Source organism: Nannospalax galili, unplaced genomic scaffold, assembly GCF_000622305.1.
Source record: "Nannospalax galili isolate Female #2095 unplaced genomic scaffold, S.galili_v1.0 scaffold215, whole genome shotgun sequence".
Taxonomy (NCBI): Eukaryota; Metazoa; Chordata; class Mammalia; order Rodentia; family Spalacidae; genus Nannospalax; species Nannospalax galili.
In genome coordinates this window covers 3,284,194-3,303,388 of record NW_008338533.1, presented here as the reverse complement: position 1 = coordinate 3,303,388, position 19,195 = coordinate 3,284,194, and the positions used below count along the sequence as shown (strand labels likewise).

Here is a 19,195-nt window from a genome sequence, read left to right as displayed (position 1 = left end):
GTACATACATCATGAACATATACACACCAATAATAAACAATGTAAAGAACCTTTTTAAAGATTCATGAGCTGAGCATGGTGGTGCACACCTTTAATCCCAGCACTGAGGAGGCAGAGGCAGGTGGGTCTCTGTGAGATCAAGGCCAACCTGGTCTTCGTAGCAAGTTCTAGGCCAGTTGAGGCTACAGGAAGACCTTGTTTCAAAAAACCAAAAAATAAAACCTCCCAAAAGATTCATGAAGTCAGACAATATGTATTGTCTTAGTCGCTGGCGTATAGTTGAAAATATGATTTTTCAAATATAAATGCTTAACAATGAATAAATGCACGAGCGACACACACTCATTCTCCTTACTTTGGAACACCTATTCTAAACAAAAGCATGAAGTGGAACAGACATCCATTTCTTTTCTTATGAAAAGACTTGGATCTGTAAGTATTTCATGGAAGATGTTGACCAAATGCCTTAGTAACACTCAGAACTGGAAAACAGACTTGCTGAGTAGGATTTTGATCCAAACACTTATAGTTTGTAGAAAGCATCACAAAAATGCCACTTAAATAAAATTGAAAACTCTGTCCTCTAGTCAGTCCCCTGGGTGGAAAGGGGCATGAGGGAGGAGAAGGCCGGACTCTCCACGTCCTAGCAGAAGCCCCTGCGTGTCCTGGTTCATGGCTGCTTTGTTCACAGGAGTGAGGAAATGAACCAGCCTAGACATCCATCAACAGCTGAACAGATAATGGAGACGTGGTCCATATGCACAGTCCACATGGAATTCTATTCAGCTTTAAAGAAAAATAAAATTATGACATTTTCAGGGAAATCAATGGATCTGGAAAGCATTATATTAAACAAAGTGGATTCCAAACTAAGAAAGAAAAAAACCCGACATGTTCTCTCTCATACATGGATCCTAGCATGTGATGTATACACGTGTGTCAGTAAATGGGTGTAAACATAGGCAAAGACTAAAAGTCTAGAAAAGAGACGAGAGGGGTAACCAGAGGTGCTGAGGCAGGTGAGGGAGGGGAAATGGACACGGTGATGTAACAGAGGAAAGGACACGGGGGGACCTGGTTACCAGGTGGGGCAGGGAGGCAGGGGGTCGGGGAGATGGGAAAGAAGGATCTACGGAAACACATTGTTTGAAAATGCTATGACGACGTCTAATTCTTTGAATGCCCATTTTAAAAAAATAGAAAAAAAATCAAAAATGTTTAAAAAGGGGGGGTCAGAAGGAAGAAAACTGGCGGATGCTTCTCTGCAGGGTGGGGGAATGGCTATGGCATGTGGGGCAGGAGGCAGTCTGTGAACCTCAGCAGACGTGTCCATCACGCCAGAGGCTGGCCAATGTATGTCTATGCTCCTTCAAAATGTTTCTCCGTGTGTTCATTTAAAATCTGATTCCCAAGTATGCTGTTGCTGTTTATCTTTGCAAATGAAGGTAAAAAGAATTCTTGTCAACGCAACAAAGTTTTCAAAGGATTTAAAAATAGTTGTGTATTCCTAAAATTTTTTCTATAAGAGGAACCCACCAATAATCTTTATCAAAATTAATTTTGGCATAACCACATGCCTGTGAACCCTGCACTTGGGAGGCAGAAGCTGGAGGATTGTGAGTTCAAGGCCAGTCTAGCCTGACTGTGTAGCAATTTCCAAGTCAGCACGAGTTGCAACAGAGAGGGTCTGTCTCAAAGAACAAGGGGCAGGCTGAGGCAATGCTGAGCAGGAGGATGCCTGCCCTGCAAGGATGACGACCTGTGCTAGAGCCCAGAACCCACCTAAAAATTCCTGGGGGGTGGAGACGGGCCAGCCTTGCCTACTTGGTGAGCGCCCAGCCAATGAGAGCCCGAGCTAAAAAAAAAAAAAGATCGATATTTGCTGGAGGAATGACTCCTGTCAGCCTCCAAAGTTGTCCTCCAGCCTCTACAATCACAGACACACACATACACACACACACACACACACACACACACACACAGTCCCCCACCCGCACACACACACTTATATGAACACACACACTGAACATACACACAAAAAACCAAATGCTGGGGGTGTGGCTCATTGGTAGAACACTTGGCCTACTACACAGAAGGCCTTGGTTTAATCCCCAACCCACAAAATAAGTAAGGTGAAATGTCTTATTCCCTTTCTTGAAAAGGAGAAAAAAAAGAGATATAATGTTCAAAATTCTTGTCATAACTATTTCTCACAAAACTTTGGTGATCACATACCTGCTCTAAAGCGTTCTCAAACTAGTGTGCACGGAACCCCCTGGAGGATTCTTTAAACAGACTGCTCCACTTCCTTCTGGAGTGTCTCTTTCAGTAGGTCTGGTTGGGACCCTGGAATTCCTGGTGTTTCTGCTCTGGGTTCCGCAGTTTGACAACCATTGCCTTAGTGCAATGACTCGCAGCCGGGGCAATTTTGTCCCCCAGTGGATGTAGGGAAATGTCTGCAGGCAGTTTGGATTATCATCATGATGGTATCTAGTGGGTAGAGGCCAGCCAGCCATGTTGCTACACACTGGCACTGCACAGGGGATTCCCCAGTACAGACTCACCCACCGAATGCCGATGGTACTGATGTTAAAAGTCACCACAGGAACTCGCTTATGGACACACACTGCTTAACAAGAGCTTAACTAACAAGTAAAACAGGAGCTTCTCATTCAGAAAGGAGCCGTCAACTAAAGTGGGATGATGTCACAGACGTTAAGTTAATTGGGTGTCTCACTTGGGCAGATATCTGCTGTCATCTTTTCTGCGTCTCTGTCTCTCCCACATTCACATGTCCATTAAGCTTATAAACCACCAGACAGGCCAGGCATTTACTCATCCAAATGCAAATGAGGGCCTGTTCATGGCTGAGGAGGGGTGCGAAGCCAGCTGCCATGGGAAGACCTTTATTCACCCCCCCAGGGGCTGGCATCATCTTGTTCAAGGTGGTTAGGGTTCTGGAAACTGGAAATAGGTACCACAGAGTGATGGATTTGGGAAGACATTGCTATTTTCTAGCAGAACCAATATTTCTATTTTTAAATAAAAAAAATTATGGTGCTGGAGAGATGGCTCAGTGGTTAAGAGCATTGGCTGCTCTTGCAGAGGACCTCGGTTCAGTTCCCAACACCCACATGGTGTCTAACTGTCTATAACTCCAGTTCCAGAGGATCTGACACCCTTTTCTGACCTCCGCAGGCACTGCACAACATGGGTGCACTTACATCCATGCAGGTAATACCCTTATACACACAAAAAATAAAATAAAATATTAAAAGTATAGTTATGTCTATATGTACATGTCTATATGATTCAACCAATCTTTGGTCCTCTGGAAGAGCAGTATGCACTCTTAACCACTGAGCGGTCTCTCCAGTCCCAATATTTCTTTTTAATATTGTTTGTTAGTGGCAGAAGACTGTGCTTGGCATCTTCCCTGCTCTTGGAGGAGGGAAAAAGGCATTTCATTAGCAGTGTGACCTCTGCCTCACCCTGTGTCCTTAGCCAGTGTCCCAGGGGCAGCCAGCCCATGGTAGAAACCCAAGGCATTTTTGCTGCTTTTTCCACAGCCCTGCGCCATTCAACCCATCTGCAAATTCTTTTACAATTCTTTTACAATCTCTCTTGTAAGGATGGTGAGAAATCTCTCTTCTAAGGTTGGTGAGATGGCTCAGTGGGTAAAGGTATTTACCACCATAGCTGATGACCTGCCTTCTACCCCCAGAACTCTTTCTTTCTTTCTTTCTTTCTTTCTTTCTTTCTTTCTTTCTTTCTTTCTTTCTTTCTTTCTTTCTTCCTTTCTTCCTTTCTTCCTTTCTTCCTTTCTTCCTTTCTTTCTTATTATTTTTTGGTGTTTCTTGAGACAGGGTCTCTCTGTAGCCCCAGCTGGCCTGTAACTCACTATGTAGACCAGGCTAGCCTTGAACTCACAGAGATCCACCTGCCTCTGCCTCCCAAGTGCTGGGATTAAAGGTGTGCATCACCATACCCGGCTTTATTTATTATTTTTATTTTATGTGTATGAGTGTATTGCCTGCATGTAGGTAAGTGCACCTGTGTTGTGCAGTGCCCATGGAGGACAGAAGAGGCTGTTGGATCCCCTGGGACTGGAGTTATGGACAGTTGTTAGCTGCCATGTGGTGCTGGGACTCAAACCTGGGTCTTCTGCAAGAACAGTCAGTGTTCTTAACTGCTGAGCCATCTTTCCAGCCCCCCATCCCCAGAACTTTCACAGTGGAAGGAGAGATCTGACTCCTGCAAGTTGTCCTCTGACCCTCCATACATGTGCTGGTGCTATGATGTCCACATATACACACAATAAAAACATAATATGTATGATGTATGTAAACACATATTTATCTTCTATAATAGAATACCCATCTTCCCCATTTTCATGGTTGTTCATCCCAACATTTTGTCTCCGGTCACAAAACAGATTGCTTGCCAACCTCTGGCCTTGGTCCCTCTTCATACACTGTCCAAGGCAAGCCTTCTAAAACACGTGGTACAATCCCATTCTGCACCTGCTACTAACAAACCTAAATATCTTATGACAATCCCTAAGGCCTTGACCCCACGGCCACTGTCTCCTGTTCCACCCCGTTCGCCTCCATCTGCCCCATTTTTACAGTACGTGCTAGCCACCCCAGACTTTTCTGTGTTCCATGAAAATGCGTTTTTCCCTAACCCAGTTGGACTTCCATAGATGTGGAGCCTGCACCCATGGATTTCCCCAACATGGATGGAAAGTATTTGAAAAAGACTTGAGTCTGTACTGAGCATGGTCCGACTTTTCCTTCTTATTTATTTCTTTTTGTGTTTTGAGACAGGGTCTCCCTGTAGCACTAGCTGGCCTGGAACTCACTATGTAGACTAGGCTGGCCCTGATCTCATAGAGATCCACCTGCCTCTGCTTCCTGAGTGCTGGGATTAAAGTGTACATTACTATGCTTGCCCTGACTTTTCCTTTTGGTTGCTATACCCCCAAAACACACATAACAACTATTTACCTGACACATAATATTATGCCTTGTAAATAATCTAGAGGATGTGTAAGCTAAATGCAAACGGTACATCATTTCACATAAGAAGTTTGAGTGCCGTAGATTATGGTATCCTCTGTAGAAGAGTGTGTGTGTGTGTGTGTGTGTGTGTAGTGCGCGGTCACTCACACTCTGGAACCAATGTCTGCAGAGGCTGAGGGATGGCTGTACTGTCCTTCGCACGGGCTCTTCCCCTGACGAGAACCCTGCCCTCGTCTCTTCTGCTCATCTTCTCATTGTCTCAGGATGCAGCTGAATAGCATTTCCCCTGGGAAGCCATCCCCAACCTCCCAGCTGGAGTTAGGTGCCACGCCATGTGTTCCCTGGCACCTTGTAAAACCCTGCACTGTAATTATCCTCTGCTGTCACTGTCTGGCTCTCCAGAGGCCTGCCCGCTGCTAAGGAGGCAGGACCCCGTATCTGTTTTTTTAATCATCATTGCTTCTGTACCTGGCACATGGTAAATACTGACTATACTTCTTGGTGGGGGAATTTAATAAAATATATTATCCTGGGAAAGAATTTAATGAAGCTGTAGGGAGATACATTTCAAGACACCAAAGAATTCTTTCTAGAGCTCTCCAAAGCCAGATCATGCGGTCTGTACTTCCAATGTATACCTACATTGGCGTGGCAGGATCACTATGAAACCAAGCTTTCCTGTCGATGTTGAGAACCGACTTCCTACTGTTCCATTCTTATTCTTTTTCTCTATTGACATCTTACTTGATCAGACCTATAGTAATCCAGAGAAGCTGGGCCTTGGGAATCACAATGAGATGACGGGAAAGAGCAGTGGGGCCTGGGCTGCAGCATACAGGGTCTGGTAGGTATGGGTGAGACAAAGACTTTGTTAGCCCCGTGGAAAACGTTTAAAGGTTTAAGTTGAGGTGGTGATGTCAGTGTTCTGGCTGCTTTGTGGAAGATGGTTGGGGGATGGGCCAACTGTGGAAAGAGAAACTGGTTCATAGGCCACTGGACTATCTGAATGGGAGGATGACGCTGAGATCACGGACTGTGGAACTGAGACATGGCAGTGAGCAGGACCCAAAATGTATTTTGGAGGCAGAATATGCAGCCACTGAGAGTTTGGATTTGGGGGTGTGATGTCTAGGCTTTGGGATGACGGTGCACTCATCCGCTGAGACTGGAAGACATGTCCTGTCCATGTTCCAGGCTCAGCTGGGTATCACCCCCATCATGAGGTGCTACAGTGACTGCAGCTTCCAACCTTCCACCTCTCCCTTCAGCAATCTGGAAAGTCCCTGTTCTACCACGAAGCCTCTGGAGCTGGTGCCAAAGTGAGAAGCCCCTTCGCACTCAGAGGAGCCTGGGATAGAGCCCAGGTGAAACAGACGCGTCTGCCCCTTGGTGAGTTAAGTGCTAGTCACTGCAGCTCATATCCAGGAAGCCACAAAGAATATCTTGGCACCTGCCGGCTGCTCACGCCCTCCAGATCTTATCCCGAGGGGACACTGTTAAATCATCCGAGGCCTTAGGAAGCCATGCTCCGCTTCTGCATGGAATAGATGGTGTGTTTAGCTCCCAGGATATTCTACGACATTATTTACTTAGCTTTGCCCCTTTTCGCTCGGCACAGAGTTACTTTCCTTCCCTGTCACTAAGTACTACCTGAAAAGTTATCTGCATTTCCTCTTCTGCTAAAGAGGAATTGATGGTAGGTTTTTCCTCCCTGAAAATACTTGGAATTACTTTAAGCAGATTTCATTTTCGACAGTGTTCATTCACACTCCGGTGAGGAGGTTAAGAAACAAGAACCTTTAAGATACTATAACATCACCTTTAAATTCACTTCAAGGGGCTTTTTTTTAAAGCTCTGGTCTGATGCATATCTAGGGTGAGATGTGTACTGTAAGCTCGCACACAAGGCTCGACTGCTGTCTGTAATATTCTTAACAGTAAAAAAGGGAGCAGGAACAGACCGGGCAGGGATTGGGCTTTTCTTGTTTTTCCTTTCGGCTCATGACCTTTAAGAGCTACTTCGAAAGGTTTATTTTTGTTCACTCGTCTACTCTAGTACTGGGATACGCATTGTTTGCTCTGCCATTCAAATCTCCCAGTCGCCTAGGATAGATCTTGCCTCCCCATCACTGCTGAGCGAAGGGAGACTGAGCAGGATGCAGCCCAGAGCACACAGCTGTACACAGCCCCGAGCACACAGCTGTAGACAGCCCCGAGCACACAGCTGTAGACAGCCCCGAGCACACAGCTGTAGACAGACAGCCCCGTGCACATCCAGCCCTGGCTCCCGTGGCAGGAAAGCTCAGGTAAGTCCTCTGCACAGCAGTTCAATGTGATCAGCAAGAGCTCTCCTTTGGGAAAACCCTGCTCATCTGCAGCTCTAGCCAAACCATTTGAGGACTCTGCCAAGCCAAGTACAGTCCTGAGGTCCCCTCCCACCGCCAGTACCACCACCTGCCGCAGGAGTTTTTCACACGGACTTCACAGAGTTCCATGAAATCCCTGGTCCCATGTTCCAAGTGTGCATCTAAAAGAAATGCATTTTTTTTTCCAGAGGGTGGGTTAATTTTCATGTCTAAAAAATCCAGAGGGGTCTGCTTCCTGACACGCTCCCCAAAGACCAAACCCTTTTCCTTGAGGGTACAAGTCAGTGCTCCCTATACTTAAAAGCAGGTGCAGTCACTGGTGGGAACATCCCCAAACCTTCAGTCTCTATGGCATATTCCAATTGTTTCTTCAAGTCTGGCACCCACTTTCTGACCCCTGAAAGTGTCACGAGGCGTGATGATAGTTTTTGGTCCTTAATTAAACTCAATGTCTTATTTCAGAACAGGAAGATGCTTTATTTCCCTTTTATACGTGTCCCTAAGAACTTTAGCGTTTAGAAAACATCATTATAATCTATATCCACATATAACTTTTCTCCTAACCTTCCAACAAAAAGTTTGGAAATCCATCACATTTTCTTTGTCTTTTTAACCTTAAGGCACACGGGAATTTGTCAGCAATTATATATTTGCAATGTGTCCTTACCAAGGACATATCAGAACTTTAAGAGGCTGGTCACCAGATGCCCATGCCCCTCAGATGGACAGGCCTTGCTTGATCCACACATTAACAGAATTAAGGATATTCTAGGGCAGGGTTGACACTTACCTTGCTGACTTCTGGGCTTGGAAGACTTGCAGACATATCCATGCCTGATTCAGCTTCCCAGTCGGTCAGGGGGAAGGGTTTGTAGGCCACTGAGCTGCTAAGAACCCACAGCCACGTCCTGCACTTGCGTGGCCCAGCTCTCCCAATTACACACTTTTGCAGTGCATCTCAGATTCCCAGGCTCATCGTCACTGGGCTGGTGTCACGGCGGTGAGGACTGTGCCCAAGATGCTCCTCCCCATCAGCTAGCTCAGCACCCCAGGCTGCTCTCCTGGAGGTCTGGGGTTTCTTGTGAACCTTTTGGCCTGCTGCCGGAGCCCGTATTGCAGCAGCCAGCCAGCCAAGCATGTGGTAACCCAACCCCTTGTTGAAATGGGACTCCAGACATCAGGAGGCTCCTGGGCAGCGAACACCTGACGCGCTACCTTATCCACACACATAGCACCATTAGAACGCTCACTCCCCTCCTGGCCCAGCGTGGTAATAATCATAATTGCTGAGTGAAATGGCTCTCTCCAGTAATTATGCTACCTACAACCGACGAAGAGGGAAATGGTAATTTGTCTTAAAATAAGTCTTTAGTTTCCCTATGTCTGGGAAGAGTCCGTGGGTTAGAAGCTATCAAGATTCAGGACTGATAACCGCCGATATGAATTTCAGGTGTCTGGCTTTTTATATTATTTATTATTTCTCTTTCTGAGAAAAAGCAATACTTTGAAAGTGGTCCCTGTCCTCTGTGGGGAACCTGGCAATGGCTTTAATTTGTTTTATTACACATCTTCAGGGAATGTGTTTCTGCTGGTGTACCAGGTCTGGGATCTGTCTGCATGCCAAGGTGGTGTCCTTCAGTGAAGTTTTCCATCAACCTGACATGTTGTCTCTGGTAGAGACATCTACAGCCACGGCAGAGTCATGGACTGACATGGCTACTGGACAGCGACTCAAGCAGGGGACAGCTGAGCAGAGACCATGCCAAGCCAGGGTCCTGAGGGCATTGTGCCAGTGAAATGGAGCATAAGACTTTTTAAGAGGTACCCGCATGCTTTATCCTCTCTGCTCTTTTCTTTCCCTCCTCCTCCCTCCCTCCCTCCCCCCTCCCTCTCCTTCCTTTCTTTCTTTCTGCACAGGCCTGGTCTTAAACTTGCTGCTGAGGATCACCTTGAGCTTCTTTCTCCTGCCCCCACCTCCCAAACACTGGCATTATAGATACACATTACCACATCCTGTTTTATGAGGTTCTAGGGATCCAACCCAGGGCTTCCTGCAAGCTAACAACCGAGGTACATCCCTTGCCATTGTGTGACTTTACTTAGCTCCCCCTCCTCCCTCTCCCTCCTCCCTCTCCCTCCTCTCTTTCCCTTCCTCCCCCATTCCTTCTGTTTTGCTCTCCCTCTCCCATTTTCCCACACTCACATGCTGTGCGTAGTTCACTCAGTATCTCACTGTCAACGTTCCTGAAACTCCTAGGTTCCTACCCTGCTTAGTTAGTTTTCCTTCTCTTTTGGAAGATGGAAGTGCTGGTGTTCAGGACTGATATTTCTGAAGGTATTTCTGGAATCTTCCACTTCCCGGGCCTCAGTGACTTTTTAGAACGTCACAGTGGTTTCCTCCTGAACTTCAGTCTAACACACAGGACCTCCAGTGCAATGTGACAGCCACCCTGGCCAGGTCTTGCTACCTATAATTCACAATGCTCTCCAACGTTTTGACCCCCAGGCGCACTGATACTTCCTAAACAGACTTTGCCTGGCCTTAAGTCAGAACCACTGCTCGTTTACTGGTTTTCTTGAAAGGCTAGGCATGGTTCTCAGACCCACATCCTCTTTCTCCCCGAAGCAAAGCGTGTTGCTTCCCAGCTCCTGTTAACGTTGTGTTACAAACATTTATTCCTATCTGTCTCCCCAAATAGGCTAGGAGTTCCTGGGGCAAAGGTGTCACTGACTCACCCACCCAGCAATTGCTCAATAAGTGGGTGCTGGGTAAACTTTGCTTGTATGAGTTTGTCCTAGTTACAAGCATGAAGAGGCAGCACAGCGCAGTGTGAGGAGCGTGAGTGGGTGGGGTCAAGTCTCTGGCTTGAGCAAGTTACTTAACCTCTTGATCTCTGTTTATAGCTAGAGCAGAAACAGCAATTGCCCATTTTCAGGGGGTCATGAGGCTTAAATGAGTTGCTCTGGGTAATGTGGCAACATTGTTACATGCAGCCACAACATAGGCCAGAAAATGGAAAGTGTACCTACTATGTGTGTGTAGAAAAAGATGAGAGAATTCTGATCTCATGGCTGCCTCTGTTATGCTCTAAGGAGAAGATTCTAGACACTATACAGGACTGATTTGAGACAGGTCAATCACTTTTTAGAATGTGTGCGTGCCACTCCTCCAATCAGAAGGACAGATTCTAATGCAAGGCATTAAACTCCATTCCATAAGAGAGCCAAGTGCAGGCTTAGCCACAGTCACCGCTAGCGTGTCAGTTGGGTTGGTGGGTCTGGGAAGCATGTGAGGAAAAATGTTAAAAAACTGAGTTCTTACACTATCTTAGGTAGAAAAGCACACACCGGTTTTGTTTAACAATATGCTCAATTTTCAGAAAAGGTATTTGAAAGAAGTCTAACATCATGCAATTTAATGTTCAAGAAGTTAAAAGTGGTTAGCGTCATTTGCATACAAGTAAACCCCTAAAGGAGATGCTCTGGGTTGAAATTCCGCAAGATCTATTTTTCCCTGAGCAGCCTTCCATGACCGCCCTGCACATGTGCACATCGCCTCTGCAGCCTTTGTGCATGATCCCCTGCACAGCCTCAGGCTTGGGCTAACCTAGCCTTCCTGGAAAAGCTCACAGAGACTCAGATGGCAGTGAGGCTGAATCTCCTCCCCCATCCTTCCCCCCTGCCCATAAAACCAGTGCATGTTAGCACGGCTCCGGACGATCCCCTGGCTGCATGATGTGGTAATCTAGCTTTTTGAGGAAACTTCACCCAGAATTCCATAGTGGCTATACCAGTAGCACTACCACCAGCAGTGAATAAGGTTCCACTTCCCCATGCTCACACGAGTGTTAGTTGTTATTTGTATTTTTTCTCCGTCATTTCTAATGGGATAAGATGAAAACTCAAAGTAGTTTTAATTTGCATTTCCCCGATGGCTAAGAACATTGAACATTTTATAAAATATTTTAAAGACATTTGTATTTCTTCTTTTGAGAACTCTCTGTCTAGTTCCATGCATGCCCCGAGTTTTAATGCGGTTCTTTGTTTACTTGGTGGTTAGGGTACTGGGTTCTTTGTAAATTTTATGCACTAACCCTCTGTCAGATATATAGGTGTTATCCTTTTCTATAGGTTGCTTCTTTAGTCCAACGACAGTGTCCTTTTCTGTACAGAAAACTTTCAGTTTCATAAAGTCATATTTGTCAATTGTTGGTCTTAATAAAGGAATCAGTAGTCTTGCCCAGCTCCAAACCCTGCGAGTAATGACTACGGCTGGCCTGGCTAGATACGCCCACTGGTGCAATAGTGGCCCGAATGTTACTGAGTAACCAATCACCTTCTGATTGGACTGAAAGCCTGCTCCACAAGATGGAACTCAGACCTGCTGCTGTTAAATGGGCCACAACTCCACAGATGGCTACGATAGGCCGGGGGGTGGGTGGCACTAGTATGGTTACTCTGCTAAATGGACATAGGAATAAACTTCCCCATAAGTCCCATCTTTATACCCATAGATTAATGCATATCCCAATTCTCATCAGAGAACTTTTTACAGTAGATTTCCATTAATACAGAGACCCGCAACTGGTCACCAAGCAGACACTAGGAGACTGTGGAGTGCTCAGCTCTAAACAGGGCATTTATATCCCACTTTCTCCCTCCAAGGCTCAGAGATTATTGCAGAAGAGGAAGGGGAGAGATTGTAGGAGCCAGAGCCAGTGGACATCTGCAGCAAAACAGTATTTGCCAGACAGACAGGGAGACTGTGTACATGAACTCACAACAGCTGTGACTACACACACAAGACCCCACATGACCAAGCCAGCCAAATCCAGCATGGATGGGGAGGGGCTTTTGAAGACCTACCCCCAGCTGAGGAGTTATTGGTAACTGATGGTTGCTGGGGGGGGGGTGGTGAGTCAGTTTTCTTCAGGGATGTGGTCCCTGAGAGGCTGTCAGGACTTCAGTAGATGGGCCTACACCCACGCACGTACAGTCAGCACTAAATGACTCAGTGTGTTTTAAAGAAAGAACATATGAGGTTGGGAGGGAAAGAGGTGGGGAAAGAGGAGGAATTAGAGGGTCGGGAATGAGGGTAGACTGGGTCAAAACACATTATATGCATGGATGGAATTATCAAGCATAAAATGTTAGAAAAGAAAGGTTTCTTTGTCCACTACTGGAGCTGTTGCACTGGGCCTCCCACACATGCCTTTATCCAAGCACCTGCCTTCCTGCTGTGGTAGTTTTCTGTCTCTCACAGGCCTGAGAGCCTAGTTCCTCGCCTCTTCAGTGCCCTGCAGATTCCATGGGGCACAGGAGGCACTCTGTCGATGCTCTGCTCAGGCCCAGAACCCTGTGTTGCTCTGGCTGGTGAGGCACCTGTGGCCCAGCGCTGGATCTTCCCTGCATTCTTTGTCAGGACCATAACCTGGGGAAGGGGGACCCTTAGGTTGAGGCATCTCCACATCTCACAGAGCTAGAGGGACTGTACCACCAGGCATCATGCCTCCCAGGAAGGAGAATAGGGTCCTTAGGAAGGCCCAATGCTATTGTGTGTATAGTGTAACACAAGCTGAGAGTTTAAAAGCTGCTTCGTAAACTGAAACTATGGCCTACTTATTTTAGGTGAAAACACCCAGAAGATGGACTGCCATGATTCACCCATCATAATGACTAATCTAGAAAGACTAGCATTGCCAAATGTTGGAGAGGAGACAGGGCAACTACAGAACTCTCATATACCATTGGAGGAAGTGGACTTTGTATGGTGACTTTGGGAAGTTGTTTAGAAAGGAAACTGCCGATCAGGTGAAGAAAGGCTGCCAGCCTAAAGATTGGGAGAAAATATTTACCAGCTATATATCTGACAGAGGATTAGTATCTAGAATATTCAAAGAACTCAAAAAGCTAAACATCAGGAAAACAAACCACCCAATTAAAAATGGACTTTTGAACTGAATAGAAAGTTCTCAAAAAAAGAGCTATTAGTGGCTAATCAACACTTTAAAACACATTCAACAGCCTCAGCCATCAGGAAATGAAAATTAAAATACTTTGAGAGTCCATCTCATTCCAGTGAGAATAGTTATAAAAAAAAACTCAGGTGGCAGCAGGTACTGGTGAGGTTATGGGGAAAGGGGAATCCTTACTGTCTGCTGGCAGAGTGTGGGCTTGTGTAGGCACTTTGGGAGTCAGTGTGGACGTGCTTCAGAAAGGTAGAAGCAGATCTCTCACATAATCCAGCCACATCAGCCTATCCTCAGAAGAGCCTCCCCCCACACTGACACGTACTCATCCATGGTCACTACGCTCCCACAGTACCTAGGAGATGCCGCCCACAGACAACAGATAAACATGTCACATACACAGGGACGCTTTATTTAGATGTAAAAAAATGAAATTATGAGGCTTGCGGGTCAGTAGATGGGACTGGAAAAATTATACTGAGTGGTCATTTAGTCTCAGAAAGACAGACAGCACATATTCTCTCTCATGTGGATCCTGGCTTTGAAACTTTAGATTTGTGTGTTTAACTTGGAGTGCCTGTGGAGGATAGGAAGCTGGAGAGGAGCCATGGGGAGAGGAGATACCTTGAGGGTGGGGAGAACGGGGACATAGATGCTCTGAAAGTAGAGAGGGGAATATTGGGAGTGGCGAAGTTCAAACAGGGATGGTGCTGGGGGGGACAGGAGAGATGGGAGGGCGGGGGAGAGTAAAGGTTAGCTGAAGGGTGTATAGAAAGCATGTTCTGAAACTTTCTACTTTGTAAGCCAATTTCAAAATATATGGTGATGAAAAAAGTTAGAAGGGAGAGACTCTGCATGGCTGGATAACGATGCTCCTAGACGCCACTGATTACTAAACAAAATTCCAAAGCCAAGTGTGGGACACCTCCTTAGGAGTTATTGGTCAGGGAGGCCCCCCGAGGCCCCCAACACAATACAGGCGCTTGTCATTTCTCTTTGCTGCCCACAAGCACTAGACGATATGACCCTATTGTCGGAGGCAACACTCACACTTTAGCTGCGAAATCAACCTGGATCTGGCACTCTTGGGTTGAATTTGAGGTCTGCTCTACAGGAGGGAATACATTCCCCGTACTATAAATGTGATAAAAAACTCATGGCTGGGGATGTGACAGGCCCTAGTGGGGGAACTTACCACTGTTGTTTAGCTAAATTGACATGGTATCAAACTACCTTCTAAATAATTATGTTTATACCCAGAGACAAATGCTGCCGCCGTATTACTCAGAGACGTCTCTCTGCAGTGAATGACAGTTAAGACTCATGGTGCTCAGGAGCTGAGAAGTGACAGTTGAGTACTTGGCCCTGAACAGGACATTTATATGGCTCTGCTCAAAGCTCAGAGAACGTTGCAGAAGGGAAGGAAAGGATGTAAGAGCCAGAAGACAGCGACAAGACTTTGAAATGAGGTCTTCAGGGCACGGCGGACATGCAAACGTGATCTCACAGCAGCCGAGGTTGTGTGAACTGGGCCTGCACAAGGTTGGACCTGGCAGCAATCAATCATGTACTGGGGAGGGGCTCATGGGTTCCTGCTCCTTTCTGATTATCTATTGGCTGCTTGTGGATTCTGGAAGAAAGGCAATGGCTGTTCTTTGATTGTACCTAGAATATTGAACCCACCAGGCTCCAGTGGGCAGTTCCAAACCTGTGGTCATATAGACGCCCTGGTTAAAATCAGTGGGGTAACAAAATAAAAAGGACATGAATATAGGAGGGGGGGGTGACACGGAGGGAAGGAGCTAAAAGAGGTGAGGGCTGAGGTGGTCAGAACGGTTACTGCAGCAGGTTACTTCTTGGCAACTTGACACTAACTAGAGTCATCTGGGAAGAAGGGACCTCAACCGAGGAACCTCCTCCATCAGAGTGTCCTGTGGTCATGTCTGTGGGGCATTTTCTTAATTGTTAATTGATGAGGGAGGGCCCAACCCACTGCGGGTGGTACCATCCATGGGGAGGTGGGCCTGGGTGGGGAGCTCAGCAAGCCAGGGGGAGCACGTCAGTAAGCAGAGCTCCTCCGTGGTCTCCGCTTCAGATCCCGTCTCCGGGTTCCTGCCTGAGTTCCTGTCTTAGCTTTCCTCAAGGATGGACTGTGGTGTGGAAGCATAAGCCAAATGAGCCCTCTCCTCCCCAAGCTGGTTTTGGTCAGTGTTTTATCACAGCAACAGAAAAGAACTAGAATGCGACATGAATGAATTTGTCAAATAACAGATTTAATCAATTAAAATGTTTATAGTACAGTTAAACATAAACCTACTCCATGATTTGGCAAATCTAGTCCCAGGCATATAGTCAACAGGCACAGGGCTGGAGAGGTGGCTCAGCAGTTAAGAACACTGGCTGCTCTTGCAGAGGACCTGGGTTTGATTCTCAGCATCCACATGGCAGCTAACAACTATCCGTAACTCCAGTCCCAGGTGATCTGACACCCCCTCCTGACCTCTGTGGGCATTGCACAACATGGGTGTACCTACCTACATTCAGGCAATATACTCATACATATAAAATTAAAAAATAGATGTTTTTTTTAAAAGAGACACATATAAGATCTCCAAGATAGCTCCAAACTGTAAGCAACCAAACTTGCTATTATTTGACAGGACCATGAATCACCCAAACTGTCTTATATCCACATGGTCAGTATTGCTCAGTGATAGGGGTGAAATGCTGATATTTCCAACATGTTATACCAAGCAGCAAATACCAAGTTCAAAACAATATTATTATCTAATATCATGGATAAAGGTTCAAGAATAGGCAAAGCTGGGGCAAGCTCATTAATCAGGGGTGATGAAAATGTAAAGGTCTGTGAGTCCTGGGGGAAAAGGGTGCTGGAAATGTGTATTCTCAGAGTGTAGTCACATGGGTACACCACTGAGCCTTACAACCCAGTGTGGGCAGGGTGTTCCTCACTGAAGACTTCGAAGGGACAGAGGACTGTGGGCCTGGCAGTGCAGACCTGTGATCACAGCTACTGGAGAGGCTGAGGCAGGAGGATCACAAATTCAAAGATTAGCAACTTAGTGGGACCCCCTCTCAGAGTAAGAAGTCAAAAGAGGATTGAGGACACAGCTCAGTGGCTAGCTGAGGACAGACAAGCCCCTCAATGCACAGCACTACAAAAACAAACAAAAAAGCGAAAACCAGATTACCCAGAGTCTAGGTGAGCAGAACGCATACCTCCCCCAATCAGTCACATAACTCTGAGAAGTGATCACATACCGTCTGACATAGGGAAAAAGGCTGTCGCTGAGCCTTGCAGTCACCCTGGCATGGTTGTTGAGTAGGGTACCATAGTAAAGTTGCTGTGTTCAAACAACTCAGTACAAGGATGTCCCTACCAAGACAGTCACACCTGCATCCCAACTCCCTTTGGGGATCAGTAAAGACGTCTGCTGAGCTCTCTACTAGAAGATTTCGGTAGCAGAATCCCTCTCTCAGTCACATCCCTTGAATCGTTATCTCCTTAGGGTGACAGTCTCTGAAAACTGTCACAAAAGAACAGAGTTAGAACTCTTTGAAGATTATAAGCCTACTAGAACCAGAACAGCAGTAAGGTCTCTCTGAAAAGTATCGCAGCAGTGTCACAGTGTCTGCCACGCCTGTCCAGCCCACCGGAAAGAGGCCCTAGGCGGTGGCAGGGTGGGGGGTGGAGAACACTCCCACCAAGCGGGGCTATGGTCCCAGCCAGGCTCTACCTGCCCACAGCACACAGGGACCAGGAGAACTGCCCACATTCCTTCAGTCTTTCTCAACAGATGCTACAGCATTTAGGAGGGGCAAATCTTTGGGTCTAGGACTGCCTAATATACAGAATGTCTTGAGGGCCCGTGGCAACCCCATCCTACCACCTCAGTTGCCTACACGATTCATGGAGCTGCCTCCACAGTGGGAATCACCTCTGATCGTCTGGTGAAAGACTGCACTGATACCCTGTTGGCCTGATCCACACCAAACTAGAATTCAGAAGCTGTGGTGTCACTGATAGTCAACATTCACTGCTATAAACATTGGAGTCCAATAAAATAGTGACGTAGAAACATCTCTAAACAGGTGCAGTTGAACTTAAAAATCCGAATTTCAATTGTTAGCGGCCTGGTCCTGACTGCCAGTTGTGTTTGCCATGGTGGACTGTAGGGCTATGCCACAAGTGGGCTGGGTGGTCACCAGCTCTCGGCAGTTGTGAAAGGCAGACGGTACCCATGGATATGGATGAGAACAAGGGTCTTTTCATCAAGTTGGTGCCCTCTGTCTCTGCGTCCCCCCCACCCGACTCTGCGAGGAAAGAGCTGTGGGTGTGTTTTGGCAGACAGAGCCTGAGGTAAAGCATCACTAGTGGAAGAAAAGAAGTAATCCACGGTGTGTGGGCCACACCACTCAGGTAATGCCAGTTGATGCCCCGACCTCCACCTCACTGGTCAGGCTTAAGAGCCAGGGTGCGTCTACTGTGACTTAACAGCATGTCCCTTGAGAATACATATCCTTACATCCTTTCAGAGGGAGCCAGCCTCACGGCATCTTCTTTCTTGAGCTCTCGAAGCCTGAGGGAGCGGAGCTTTGAAGGCATGTGAAGAGGTGTTTAGCAGGTAGGTCTATAGCTTTAAAATCTTTAAAAAATATTTTATTTATTTTTATTATTTTTATTTTATGAGTGTATTACCTGCATGTGTGTAACTGCACCCACATCATGCAATACCCACGGAGGTCAGGAGAGGGCGTCAGATCCCTTGGAACTGGAGCTACAGGTGGCTGTTAGTCAGTCACCATGTGGGTGCTGGGAGTTGAACCCGGGTCCTCTGCAAAAGCAGCCAGTGCTCTTAACTGCTGAACCATCTCTCCAGCCCATGTAAGATATTTCTTGTCTTCATTATTTACTTTTTGAAAGGACAGATCTTTTTCATGCATAGAAATTTAAATTTTTCTTTCTAAACAATTTATGTAAATTTAAACAATCAACACTTTAAAAAAAAATGTAGGATTGCCATAGACTTGAGCAGTCTGAGATGATTTTAGCCCAAGATGGGCTTCCAGGACTTTTGAAATTCCCTGAGAAAAACCAACGAGGTAGGATTGTATAGCAACAGAATGTCCCTTTTCTGTGAGGAAGGTGCAGTTTTCATCCTGTTCCCTTCAAGGAACTTGACTCCCAGCTGTGAGGAATGAGCGTCTTGTATCTGAGCTGCATGGCCCATTCAGTAGCCACAGGGCAGCATGTTCAAAGTGAGGTGTGCCACACACACCAGATTTTAAGGATCTATCATGAGAAAGAAAGCATGAAGTGCCCCTTCAGTAACTTTACAACAGCTATGTTTTATGGCATTCTGGATATTGAGCCACATAAAAATATAGTATTTATGTGTGTGAGTGGTGTGCGTGTGTGTGTGTGTGTGTGTGTGTGAGTGGTGTGCGTGTATGTGTGTGTGTGTGTGTGTGTGTGTGTGTGTTAGATGCACCTTTATGTGGTACGTGTGCCTGTGTGCACAGGCCTTCTGGGTGTCTTGCTCTACCGTGCTTACCTCATTCCCTTGAGACAGAACCTCTTACTGAACCTGGAGCTAAGCCGGCAGCCCGTAAGCCCAGCAGTCCTGTCTCTGCCCCTCACGGTGCTGAGGTTACAGGTGACCACACCTGCATTTTCACATGGTACCAGGATCTGAACTCAGGTCCTGATGTTTGCATGGAGGTGTTCTTAACCGCCAAGCCATCTCTTCATCCCTAAAACCACAACATAAACTTTGATATTTGTCTTTATTAATGTGGTCACCGAAAACCCAAT

The 19,195-nt window shown here is 46.4% G+C and overlaps 1 protein-coding gene across 5 annotated transcripts in view; it reads right to left on the bottom strand.

Moving 5' to 3' along the window:
* Positions 1-19,195, bottom strand: part of Thrb (thyroid hormone receptor beta) — a 394,994-nt gene that overhangs the window by 186,591 nt on the left and 189,208 nt on the right. Inside the window, exon 1 of one of the 5 annotated variants that reach the window (XM_029563527.1) lies at positions 9,594-9,687. The exons of the other annotated variants lie outside the window; for them this stretch is intronic. The gene's annotated coding sequence lies outside the window, so the exon portion shown is untranslated. Of the gene's footprint in view, positions 1-9,593; positions 9,688-19,195 lie in introns of those variants that run through there. 5 annotated transcript variants of the gene reach the window in all.